This window comes from Bison bison, unplaced genomic scaffold (genome assembly GCF_000754665.1).
Source record: "Bison bison bison isolate TAMUID 2011002044 unplaced genomic scaffold, Bison_UMD1.0 scf7180017864307, whole genome shotgun sequence".
In the NCBI taxonomy this organism is placed as follows: domain Eukaryota; kingdom Metazoa; phylum Chordata; class Mammalia; order Artiodactyla; family Bovidae; genus Bison; species Bison bison.
In genome coordinates this window covers 4006460-4020660 of record NW_011494879.1, presented here as the reverse complement: position 1 = coordinate 4020660, position 14201 = coordinate 4006460, and positions in this window count along the sequence as shown.

The following is a 14201-nucleotide window of genomic DNA, read 5'->3' as shown; positions in this document are numbered from 1 at the left end:
ATGAGGCTTCAAGCACCTACTGAGCTACAGTGGCATGAAAAGATTTGTTTTTTGCTTCAGTAGATGTAATGTCAAGACAGACTCTGTTTTTCCCCAAGTCCACTACCAACATTGGACTTGACTTCTCGCCTCTCCATGATGAAGGAAGGTCAATTTAAGGGAGAGGGAGACAGCCAACAGGAAGTAAAGGTGTCATTCCTCCAATAACGGAATTTTTAAATCCTTTGGGCTACTGTTCTTCGCCTAGAAATAGGGTTCAGTGAACATTCTCAAGCTTGTAAATTTCTGTCTTCCCCCCTTCTCCCTGATGTTGGAGTCAGAGAAGAGCTCTTATTCTTCTAGATCCAAGCATCCTCACTTGGTGCTCTGGAGAGGATGCAAGTTTGCTGAGATGCGGATCCATTCCTGCACTCAAGAAGTAGGAGTTTCTGGGCCTGACTCTTGTTTTAACCTGAGTTAAATATATAGAACGGAGAAGGCAATGGCACCCCACTCCAGTACTTTTGCCTGGAAAATCCCATGGATGGAGGAGCCTGGTAGGCTGCAGTCCATGGGGTCACTAGAGTCGGACACAACTGAGCGACTTCACTTTCACTTTTCACTTTCATGCATTGGAGAAGGAAATGGCAACCCACTCCAGTGTTCTTGCCTGGAGAATCCCAGGGACGGGGAAGTCTGGTGGGCTGCCGTCTATGGGGTCACACAGACTTGGACATGACTGAAGTGACTTAGCAGCAGCAGCAGAAAATATATAGAAAATATCATGTTATGAAACATACAGAAAATATTACTATTATTTGATACCATATCATGTTATCACTAGAGCGTTTACAATCTATATCCTAGTATCATATAATTATCATACTCAGAAATTCCCAAACCCAATATATAAAATCACCTGGGGATTGTGGTTAATTGTGGACCCACCTAGATAGATTCTGACCCATTATGTCTGGGTGGGAGTCAGACATTTCCAACTCTAGCCTTGCAGGTGACTGAGAGAAATATTGACCTAGATCCACATGGCTGTTTACAACCTCAGACCATAGCAAACACTTAGTATTATCTAAGTAAGCAGATATAGGAAATATGTATTTCCTGGTTTCAGCAAAATAGAATACTGATCACTCATGCTAGACACACGTAGGTGAGGACTAGGACCTTCAACTCCACTGAGAAAAGTAATCAGACGGTTGATGGGGACCTTATGCTGTTCATTTCCTGCATGTGGGGGAGCAAGGGCTGGAACTGGCACACCACCGCTCATGAAACTCTTTCCCCTTGAAGAGCATCTAAAAATATTGCTAAGAAAGGTATGAGAGTGGCATGTATATTTCTCCAAATATTTTCTTCTCCAATTATTTAAAGCCTCTGTGTTTCTCTTTCAGTCTCCTTATTGACTCCAGTGTTCCTGAAATTCTACTGTTGAATCAGCTCTGGCCTCTGACAACAGACCATGCTTCCTCCCTTTGCTTGAGCTTATCCTGGACCACATCCTTGTCCTGCATCGGGTACCGTCTGTCTCCTGCTTCATTGGCACATTCTCCTGTCATGGCTGAGGTTCTGCTGGGCTTTGATGGCCCCATGGCTGCTCCCTCTCAGGCATGACTTGGACCTGGGTACCAGCCTGACACAGGACATTTTCCTTTTGCCCGTTTGTTTTGAGTAGAGCATCCAGCTCAGCATGTGGATGTCACCCCTTGCATTCCATCTCAGGTCTGTGTGAGTTTCAGACATGTTCATGGGGCATCATTGAGCTGTGAGCCACACACCTGTCTCCCTTACCTGAGATGCTGTCCTTCGTCCTGACACACACTTCCATTTTTGTCCCAGGAGACCTCAGTGATCCCAACTGTGGGATCTAACCTGGCCAAACACATTCTGTGTTGGGACGAGCCCGGCCCCTCTGCCTCCCCTGCTTGGTGTCTGTCCCGCAGGTTTGCTGTGCACATCGCGGGATGCCTGTCCCAGCCCTTGTGCTGGCTCCTGGGTCATGGTCCTGCTTGACTATCCTGTGTCCTTCCCAGCTCATGTGGCTCTCTGACTAACAGATGCCTGTAGTTGTCCTCTCTTGCTAACCTTCTCTCACATCTCCCCAAACTTAAACTCTCTGTGCACTGGTCACTCAGGGACATTCAGGAGACCAATGTGGGCTTCCAGCCAATAGGACTACATGATATGCACACATTAGGGCTTCAGATCACACATGTTGAGGCTTAGCTCAGCCCAGGTAGGAATTTATTGACACATACAGGACTGCAGCTCTTTCATATTCCAAGTATGAAACTAGCTCTTCGTGTATTATTGAGTGTACATGTTTTCACCTCTGCCTTCCCAATTGGACATATCTTTTAACCATGTGGAGTCATTGTCCAATGACTGTGTGTTTCTTTATTTGAAGTATATGGACAATTTTAGGTGTGAATGTTTAGAGGGTTGGTTCATTTTTCTCATAGGGGAGTATATGATTATTAAAAATGACAGATTATTCTGCATTCATCTTAAATAATTTAGACCAGCTCTTGCAATAGTGCTAACAGTAGGCCAGCTGACTTTCAAAATGATGCTAGAATTTCTGAAATTAACTTTTTACTTTAAATTGTAGTTCACTACTTTCTGTACCAAAAGAAAAGAAAAAATGTGAGGAGAGTATTTTGAGTGACAATACTTCTTAGGCGTTATTTCACTTATATTCTAAATCAAGTCTACAACTGAAAGATAAAAATCTTTTACATATATGTTAAATAAGCTGTTTTGAAGCTGTCAAACCAAGAATTTATAATGAATGCACAAGTTCCACTTGATTTTCCTAAATAAGACAGGTTTTATATCGAATACACTCTTCAGAGAGGGCAAAAGTCACAGCACTTTTTGGATAGATAAAAAGTCTAAGAGTTGGACTTAAAAGGAAGAGTAGATATTTTTAAAGAAACCACTTACTGAGAAGGAGAAATCAAAAGCAAAAGTTTCAGTTTTAAATAAACGTGAAGAATCTATAGGTTACATTTTAAAGACAAGATTTCCCATTTACTGTATCTGAGGGTAAGAGTAAGTTAAGCTTTAGATACAAGGGTGAAAAGAAGTGAGTCTTTTACTCAGAAGCAGCTGAGCACAAGAAAGTGTGTTGTGCTGAAGATAAGGGATCATGGGTCTAATTTAGCATTTCCCAGAATTTTAATAATCGTAATGTCTGCACTAACTATATTCCTATTAGACACCAGTCAGTGTTGCTGGTCGTTTAACTCTTATAGTATTAGCTCCATTTTATAGAGGAAGTAACTGAAGCTTAGAGAGGAACACTGTTCTATAGTGAAGAGATTTCATGAGTCGTCTCTAAATTTCATTCTACCATGTATTTTTCCAGTATCTATTTCAGAAACAATGTGAAACTGACTCCTGACACCCACCCCCCACTTTCCCCAACCCACTAGTCCCACTTTCAGTATTTTCTAACATATATGTGCAGAGCTGTTTGATATGACTCAGTGACACCAAGTGATGAAAAAAAAATCCCTGACACATCTTATAAAAATCAGATGCTACTACTGGAGTATAATACCTTAATCAATATTTATTACATTCTTATAACGGGTCAGGTTTGAGTTGAACAGAGACCAAAACCAGATATTGTCCACACCTTTATGGAACTCCTATGGAGTGAAATATACTAATTAAATGTTCACACTAACAGATGCATAATACAGACAAATAAAATGACTGGGATTCTGGGGGAGCATAGAAAACAGACTTATCGGGGAATGATGACCAGAAGAAGGGGTTTTAAACTAAAATTCTTAGGTGATAGCTACATGAAGTGTAATGTGCTCAGTTGCTCAGTCATGTCTGGTACTTTGGAACCCCATGGATGGTAGTCCACCAGGCTTCTCTGTCCTTGGGATTTTTCAGGCAAGGATACGGGAGTGTGTAGCCATTTCCTTCTCCAGGGGTCTTCCCAACCAGGAACTGAACCTACCTCTCTTGCATCTCCTTCACTGGCCACAGATTGTTTACCCCTTTGCCACCTGGGAATTCCTCGACGTAGGGCCTGTTATCCAAAATTCAGAGATTAGGATCTAGTTTGTGCAGAGGTGACAACAGCCAAGTTTGTACCACCTGTTAATGGTACCCCACAGCAGGAAGAACATCACACTGAGGGCACACACGTCCAATCTAATTACTGCTGTGGACTTTCTGGTACAGAAACTAGTTCTCAGCCTATGATATGAAGACCCCTCAGCGCAAAAAGGAGGTGCTTATTATGCTGATGGAGTTCTGGATTGTTACTGGATATTAAATGGAGATGTTAGCGATGCCCCTGGTGGGATGAGGTGAGAAGGTTAAAGGCAGAGATAAACATTCCTGTGACTGCACGGGGCTGGACTGGGGCTCCAAGTTCAAAGGAAGAAAACAAATTTCATTTCTTGTAAATTCCATTTTAAAGAGTATTAATTTTTTACAGTTAAATTTAACTGAGAAATATAGAAAAATTATAGAGGAATGGTATTCCTTGCTCATTTACTAATTTACTAATGAGCAAGGAATAAGAAATAAGAATAAGAAAATAAGAAAATCACCTTAAATAAGAAAATCACCCAAATCACCCAAATAAGAAAATCACCTTAAAATACAGTATTTTATGAAAAGGTAGTTTAGGAAATGTCAAAAAAGAATACAATATAGAATAGAAAAGTCACAAAAAAACTTCTAATATGAAATCTATATATTTAACCAGTAAACTAATAAAGAGAAGAAAAAAATAAGTCTTACAGGAATACGGGGCTTATGGTCTGAGGACAATAAACTAATTGCAAGAAATGTTATGTGTGTGTGAGTATCTTGTTTTAATATTTCTGAAAAATTAGAAATTGGTTTTCTAAGATAATATAGATTTAAATTGATTTGAAAAGGCAATTAATCTGAATAGACCAATAAAAATGGAAGGAATTTTTAAAAGGTTGAAAAACATCTAAAAATCCAGTGGGTTGAATCGTCCATTCCTCATCCTTGAAAAATGGGAATGTGACCTTGTTTGGAAGAAGGGTCTTTAAAAATGGAAAGCAGTTAAGGATCTTGAGATGGAATCACCCTGGATTACCTGGCTTGTCCCTAAAGCCAATGGCAGGCGTCCTTTTAAGAACAACACAGAAGACACACAGACCCAAGAGAAAGAGGCCACATGACCACGGAGGCAGAAATTGGAGCAATGTGGCCAAGGGGAGCTGGAGGACATAAAGGAAGAGAATTTTCCCTAAAGACTTTGGAGGAAGTAGAGTCCTGACAACACCATCTGGCCTTGAGAATGTGAGAGAATAAATTTCTGTTGCTTTAGACAACTCAGCTTGTGCTAAGATTGTACTATAATAATACCCCAAACTCTTCCTAGAATATCAATAGATGGATACTTGTTTGTTGTGATCAACAGTATCTATTTGTCAGCGCAAGAGAGTGCATCTTAAGAGGGATAGAGCAGGGGGTGGGGTTTTATTGCCAAATCTTCTTAGCCATTTACCATTCGTCAAGTTTGTTATTAAATAAACCTGAGTTTCTGGAATGTGGGTAACAAAATCTCGTATAAATTAGACATGCTATTATTATACAGGTACACCATGTATATACAAAGGTACATGTATAGGCTAGACAGAATGTATAAAGGCAATTACTACAATGTCTGACCCACAATAAGCCTACATAAAGTAGCAGCCCTCACAAACACACAAATGCACACAGAGTTATGGGCCCCGGGCCGTGCTGCTTGGTGTCTGGCAGCTTCTTATTTCATCAGATAGTTCAATAAGGCAGACACTACTATAACAGAAATAGAGCTAACTGGTCAACTGAAAAGATTATACCAAAGTGATTTGTTTTTCATTCTATGATTCAAAGAGAAATAATATCAAAGAAAAGAAGAGTAAGATTACAAAACTATTCAGAAAGCTGAAGGGCCTTTGTATCAGCCACAAATAAAAACACATTTTCCCAAATACTGTCTCTAAATGCTGGGAACACCCACAGCACAGAGGCAGCGCCCACACTCTGGCTGTCCCTGAGCAGACCTCTGTGTGTGACTTGGTGTCATACAGGAAGGTAAGCTTTTCAAATTCTTGGTGTGTGCACTGGAGCGGTACTTTCCTCTGCGGTGTAGGCAAATAAAGAGAAATACAACATTTATGATAAAGTGTGGGCACATCAGTTGAACATGCATTAGTACCTATATCCAGGAACACTGAGAGATCTCACACATTCACACATGGGTCTCTGTTTTTGCCTTCCTGGAGTCATTCACTCACTTGAACCGGCTGCATTTCTTTCTAGCCTCACAACATTTGCACTTGCCAATTTTTCCTGCCTGAAACAGTCCCCCTCGCCTCACAGGTGACATGCCTGATCACTTGTCATTCTTGCCTGGTCAACTGATGGCTTAACTTCAAGGGCCTTCTCTGACAACTCATGTTCAAAGTAGCCCTTTCTCAGTGATTGCCATCTCTTCTTGTTCTTTCTTTTGACTCTTAGCACAACTTAATTCCTTTTATTTATTGTGTGATTCCTTGTTAGAGTTTGCTGCCCTCACAGGGAGGTTCACCACAGAGAACAGTGATGAAATCCGGCATTTCCACCTACGTAGAACCTACGTGGAACTTATACATGGTGCTTATAAGGCAACTGAGGATGCCACTGGAAGTTCATGGAGTTACTCTTTTAGTTTTTGAAAACAGTAAATAGAAATAACAAAACTCAGATTTTATTAAACATTTGTTATACTGCCTCTCAGAAACAGCTCATGATAAAGCAACACAGACTGGAAAAAAAAAAACAAAACACCGAATGACTCGTAGTTGGGTCTCATGATTTGCAATAATTACAATCTACAAAGTTCTCTCCAAGGTTGAATTAGTGAAAACGGGGCCACTGCTTCTGGGGAAAAATGCAGGGTTAGGGTCCTAAAAACCTCTGGGCACATTCTTGTCAGCTGGTCAATATATAATGTTATTGTGCGTGTGCTTCTGTTTAAATAAACCTTGAAAAGAAAGTGAAAGTGTTAGTTGCTCAGTCCTGTCCGACTAAGCAACCCCATGGACTGTAGCCCGCCAGGCTCCTCTGTCTATGGAACTTTTCAGGAAGAATACTGGAGTGGGCTCCCATTTCCTTCTCTAGGGGAACTTCTCGACACAGAGATGGAACCCGTGTCTCCTGCATTACAGGCAGCTCTTTTACCATCTGAGCCACCAGAGGAGCCCAAAAGAAGCCTTATCTGATACAAGTTTTTTATTCATTAACATCTAACTAAACAGCACCGCCCCTCACGATGGCTTGAAGCCGACCTAATACGCTTGTTTTCTCCATGAAGCACGTCACAGGCGTCCTGCAGTCAGGAACACTAGAGAGCACTTTGGTGTTGCTGTGGACCATGTTAAGCGGCACAGCGATCAACAAAAAGCACAAAAATGTGAAAAACATGTCATAAAATAGACCATGAAAAGGACTCTTGTTTACAGGGTGAGAGCTGAGACAAGAAAGCAGAGGCTTGCTGTACTTGACTTCAGAGGGGAACGTGCGTGGGGACTGGCTCAGAGGCCCTTCAGAGCCGTGCACACGCCCTTGAATAGCCATGAGAGCACCAGGAGCACGGGGCTACAAATGCACTTCAGCTACTAGACGGATTCACAAAACAGAGTCTGTGAATAACGAGGCTCAAGTATATTTCCTTCTGGCTAAAAATGTATCATCTTAGAATGACAATAGTATCTATTTTTTTGCTGACAAAACCACTGATAGTAGATAACATAGGAATTTCTGGAGTTTTAATGTCCAGTCAATGACTTCTGGGGCATGTTCCACACTGGAAAAAATTTGCCACGACCAGGCTTGTAGAAGAGAACTGATATTTGCAGTCTGGACTGAGGTTTAATGGTCCTTTGGTCCTGGTTAATCTCAGCCTACTGTAACCCATTTCTTCCATAGAAATGGATTTGAAAAATATTCCACCAGACACTTCATGATTAATTTTAGAAAACTTAAGGATTTAAAGAATTGAACATTATGCAGCATAGTGTCAGACGGATAAACAGGGCTTGGGTCTCTTTAAACTGTAAAACATAAAAGATATAAGATTTACATTTTTACTTCAATTTATCATTGAATGGCTTTGTGATCATGGGCAAATTCTAAGCTCTGTGAAACTGCAGATTTATTTATTTTCAAAATTGGGATAATACTGTCACTTCCTCCAAAAGATGTTTTAGTTATCAAAGAGATCATGAAAATACTCTGTATGTAATAAAATAAAATATAAATACACATATATATACTTGTGAGTTTGTGTGTGTGTGTGCTCAGTCACGTAAAACTCTTTGCGACCCTATGGGGTCTAGCCCGCCAGACTTCTCTGTCCATGGGATTCTCCAGGCAAGAATACTGGAGGGGGTTGTTGTTTCTTTCTCCAGGGGGTCTTCCCCCACCCAGGGAATGAACCTGCGTCTCTTGTGTCTTCTTTTCCACTGAGCTCTCTGGGAAGCCCCCTTATGAGTGTCTGTCAGTATAAAATGTAATGCTGATTCATCTGCTATCTCCTACCTCAAAGTGGTCTCCTTTCTCCCATTCTCGGTTCCTTTAAAATATGTGCATATATGATATCTATTTTAATGAATTATACATATTTATGCATTAGATACCTAAGACATATTTATTTGTTTTATATATATATATATATATATATATCTCTCTACATATCCTCTGTCTATGTATGAGAAACTAACGGCCGTTGGGAAGTAAGGTCTGGTTGAGGTGTGGGTGGGGGCTGGTACAGCATGCAGGCATATGGGACGAGAGGATCTCGCGTGGGAGGACAGGGAGGAAGTGGGCTGGGTGTGACTTTAGCATGAGATGTTGGTGTCTTCTTGCTTCTCGTGAAGGGATGCAGGATCTCAAGCTTAAAGTTCACTGCGTTTTTAGCTGAATCTGATGCACAGTGTGCTGTCAGAGGTGGCCCAAGTTTCACCCCCGTGTTCCACCCAGGAGACCGTTGAGGTTCCCGGCGGCAGGTGAGGCCATGTTTGCAGAGCAGGACCTTCCCGCCACGTGTTCTCTGCACAGGTGGCTGGTTCCCCAGCTGCCCACTGATCCTCTTAGGGAAACAGCACTCTGTGATGCAAACCGACCTCCTGAAAGCAGCGAGGCCCCAGATAAGAAGGGGCTCTGCACGCACTTCAAATACATCCCAAGGAGGCCTGGGCCCCCCTGTGCTTTCTTTCTTGGTGGTTCTGAAGCAGATGGAGGTGGGGGGAGACTGAAACCAGAGACATGAGCTCTGCAGGCTCAGGTCAGCCTTGAAAGAGAAAATCTTGTCACCACCAGCATCTCATGTTCCCGGCTGGTGAAGAGGCCTCCAGAGAGCGGAAAGGATGAGATGGGGCTCAAAGAGAGACAGAAGCGGAAAATGCAACCAGAAGCCTCCTGCACCGCAGACACGGCTGGCCTGCCCCTCACCAATGTCATAGATAGTCCTTCCTCCTACTCTGGACAGGCCAAAGTGGACTCAACTTTGTTTTCCAGAAGCAGGCCCTGCCCTCACGCAGTGCCCTGTCCTGATACCCAGAGCCCCTGAGAGACTCTCAGGTTGTCACCCTCTCTTGCCCCTCACAGGTGGTCAATAGGTCCTACGGAAAGAACACAGAGTTTAGTCCATCTGTAGCTAAATAACTAAGAAAAGCACTGAAGCTTCTGATCAGCAGTTGGCACGGCTGTAAAATTGACTTAATAGAGGCTGAACTAACGTAATATCTGTGGGGTGAAGAGAATGATAAAGATCTGAGTGATTTAAACAAAATAGAACTGACTAGGCTTAGTTAGGAGATGCGATGAGAGAACACATTAGATCGCTGCACTCAATATGCCAGCAAATTTGGAAAACTCAACAGTGGCCACAGGACTGGAAAAGGTCAGTTTTCATTCCAATCCCAAAGAAAGGCAATGCCAAAGAATGCTCAAACTACTGCACAATTGCACTCATCTCACACACTAGTAAAGTAATGCTCAAAATTCTCCAAGCCAGGCTTCAGCAATATATGAACTGTGAAATTCCAGATGTTCAAGCTGGTTTTAGAAAAGGCAGAGGAACCAGAGATCAAATTGCCAACATCCACTGGATCATAGAAAAAGCAAGAGAGTTCCAGAAAAACACCTATTTCTGCTTTATTGACTATGCCAAAGTCTTTGACTGTGTGGATCACAATAACTGTGGAAAATTCTGAAAGAGATGGGAATATCAGACCACCTGATCTGCCTCTTGAGAAACCTATATGCAGGTCAGGAAGCAACAGTTAGAACTGGACATGGAACAACAGACTGGTTCCAAATAGGAAAAGGAGTACGTCAAGGCTGTATATTGTCACTCTGCTTATTTAACTTATATGCAGAGTACATCATGAGAAATGCTAGGCTGGAGGAAGCACAAGGTGGAATCAAGATTGCCAGGAGAAATATCAATCACCTCAGATATGCAGATGACACCACCCTTATGGCAGAAAGTGAAGAGGAACTAAAAAGCCTCTTGATGAAAGTGAGAGAGGAGAGTGAAAAAGTTGGCTTAAAGCCCAACATTCAGAAAATGAAGATCATGGCATCTGGTCCTATCACTTCATGGGAAATAGATGGGGAAAGAGTGGAAACAGTGTCAGACTTTATTTTTTGGGGCTCCAAAATCACTGCAGATGGTGATTGCAGCCATGAAATTAAAAGATGCTTACTCCTTGGAAGGAAAGTTATGACCAACCTAGATAGCATATTCAAAAGCAGAGACATTACTTTGCCAACAAAGGTCCATCTAGTCAAGGCTATGGTTTTTCCAGTGGTCATGTATGGATGTGAGAGTTGGACTGTGAAGAAGGCTGAGCGCCGAAGAATTGATGCTTTTGAATTGTGGTGTTGGAGAAGACTCTTGAGAGTCCTTTGGACTGCAAGGAGATCCAACCAGTCCATCCTAAAGGAGATCAGTCCTGGGTGTTCTGTGGAAGGAATGATGCTGAAGCTGAAACTCCAGTACTTTGGCCACATTATGCAAAGAGTTGACTCATTGGAAAAGACTCTGATGCTGGGAGGGATTGGGGGCAGGAGGAGAAGGGGATGACAGAGGATGAGATGGTTGGATGGCATCACTGACTCGATGGACATGAGTTTGAGTGAACTCCAGGAGTTGGTGATGGACAGGGAGGCCTGGTGTGTTGTAATTCATGGGGTTGCAAAGAGTTGGACATGACTGAATGACTGAACTGAACTGAGTCTGATGAGCCTGTAGGGCCTCCGAAGAGGAATTCAGTAGAAAACTTGAACCATAGGTTGTGATTTCAAAAGCAGTCTGTGTTCTGATACGGGTTTCCCAGGTCGCACTAGTGGTAAAGAACCTGCCTGTCGATACAGGAGACAGAAGAGATGTGGGTCCTACCCCTGAATCGTGAAGATCCTTCGGAGAAGGAAATGGCAAATCACTGCAGTATTCTTGCCTGGGGAATCCCATGGACAGAGGAGCCTGGTAGGCTACCGTGCATGGTGTCGCAGCGTTGGACAAGTCTGAATTGACTTAGAATCCACTCTTGCTCTGATAAGACTTTATTTTTAAAAACGAATTTTACATTGAACTTTGGTTGTTTATTTTGGCTGCATGGTCTGTTGGATCTTAGTTCCCCATCCAAGGGTTGAACCTCTACCCTAAGCAATGAAATCACCGAGTCCTAACCACTGGACCACCAGGGAATTCTCTGATACAGATTTTAGAGGCAACAGCAAATTCACATTAATTGAAAGCTTAAGAGGGAAATGAGAGACTGAGGAGAAAAGCATTGCTAGGGAGGTGTGCTTACCTTCTGTGTTATACAGGAGATGTGACTGCCTCCCACACACAGCGCCCTGACTGCTGGGAATGGAATCTTTTTGAATTGTCTATATCTCAACACACATTTTAATAATAATCTGCTCAATTTGTTTACTCATTTACTCAAAAATATATTTATCGCATGTCTAAGATGTACCAGACCCTGATTCTGTCTCCAGAAACATAGCAGTGAAATTGTATTTTAGAAGAAACTAATTTATGAAAGAATGAATAAATGAATGAATGGATTGTGCATGGAGGTTTTAGATTATATTGATTAAATAAAAGAATTCCACTTTGGTAGGACCACCCCAGGGTGCTGCTGGATCACTTGCAAAAGCTGTTGACCAATAACTCTGCATGAAAGTTTCCCTTGAAAGTCACAGTCCCAGAGTCTAACTTTCGGGTCACAGCTGCAATGGAGAGAAAAGTGAGCAAGTTCACGAGCTGCATTTGGGCGTATTCTCCTAGGGCTGCTTCTGGACCTTTCTAAAGTCTGCACTGATTATGCAGCTCTCTGAAGGAAAACACAACCTGTGTTCAGTCTTTGTTTGTGCTTTCCTCTGTCTGAAGAGCCTTTCAATCTTTGCTTTATTGTTTTCTTTCGTAATCTCTTTATGTTCAACCCCTTAGCTCAATTTGCAGATGTGGCCAGAAACTGCTTGTCTCAGACTGCCATTGACTGGCTGTAGTAGCCGCCAAGGATGCTGGCTACAAGTTTCCAAGGGTGTCTGCTTGGTGGGGGGGCGGGTTTGGTACTGGTCGTAGGTAAAGACAGGATAGAGGCCAAGTCGTGGGCAGTCGGCACACATTGCCGACCTGACCCCATGAGAAGGTTTGTAAGGGTTGGTTCTGGGGAATCTAAGGGACAAAAGCCTGTGTCCACTGCCTGCATCTCTTTTACTTTTCATGGGGGATCTTGGCTCTGCCAGCCTCCCTCCCTCTTGTCCAATGCCCTCCTCCACAAAGACCCTCTGCATGGAAAAGTGGCTCATTTGCTGTCTTCTGGTTAGGTCTGTTCTTGGAGGGATGGCAGACTGTGGGGAGCAGGTTTGCTTTGTGCTTCAGAGCTCCAGCTTTCCTCTTCTGATGGACTGCTTCCCAGATTCTGGGCTCACTTCGTGACCCCCACAACTCAATTAGTCATTCCCTTGCAATAAATACTTTAATGTAAATAACCCAATGGTTCTGTGTCTCAAGTTGAACCTTGACTTATATGAAAGCCACGCTCAAGCATATCTGCCTTACTAATCAATGAATAGATAATCTTATCTATTATACAAAAGATTTTCAGAAAGAATCACAAAACAAAATAACAAATTCTACTCTATGCTGTATAAAAAGCCACATCTAAAACAAAAATAATTGAGGAAGGTTGAAATTAAATCAATAGACAAAGCATAATGGCACATGCAAGACTTAACTAAGCAGTGACCTTAATGTCAGACAAGATGGAATTCACTCCATAAACATAAAATGACCTAAAGATACTATTTTATACTGCTGAACTCCTTGCTGGATAAATACTAGAATCTAAATACTTGAGGGCAGGAATTTTAGTTACTTTCGTTTATTGCTATATCCAAGGTCAAGGCCTGACAGTTGGTAGGTTTCAATAAATACTTTATGAATAATGATATGAAATGTTGTGAGAATTCATGCACAAAATAACATATCAGTGACATTTTAAAGAAGAAATTATGAGATACATGCTGAAATAGAAACATAATAGGAGTAAAATATATTAACTCCTGTCTCTGCTTTATCTCCCTCCAGCCATTAATCAAGTGAATAAAAAATAAGTACGACTATTTCCTTTGCCTGGGTCTCCTAGGAAAAATCATAGTAAAGCATGGATTAAAATGCTGACATAGTCTCAAGCCCAAGGCTGTGAAACTGAGGGAAAAAGAAGGGAGTCAAAGGAAGGTCTGGGGCGATACAACAGGCCGTGGTTCAGGGCCAGCCTCCCAGGGGTTTCTTTCAGTGCAGGATGTTTCTCGGGTCGATTTTTCAAGGAGAAATTACACCTCAGAAAGTTCCTGTAAGACAAGAAAAGAGAGGAATCTCTCTGCCAGACTTCAAGTGGTCAGAATTCACCTACAGGAGCCCAGTCACCTGGCTTCCCGGGTTACATCATCCAGGGAGTCAAGGGTCATCCAGGGAGGCAGAACCTTTCATCCTGAGCACTTCACATCGTCAAGACTACTGCCCGTCATACAGGCACTGCATTTCACCCTGTCATCGCACTCCCATCAGCTCTGTTTGTGAGGACAAGCACTGATCTGAACGGAGCACTGACAAGAGAGAAAGGAGAGGGGTGATGGAACTGACAAAACCC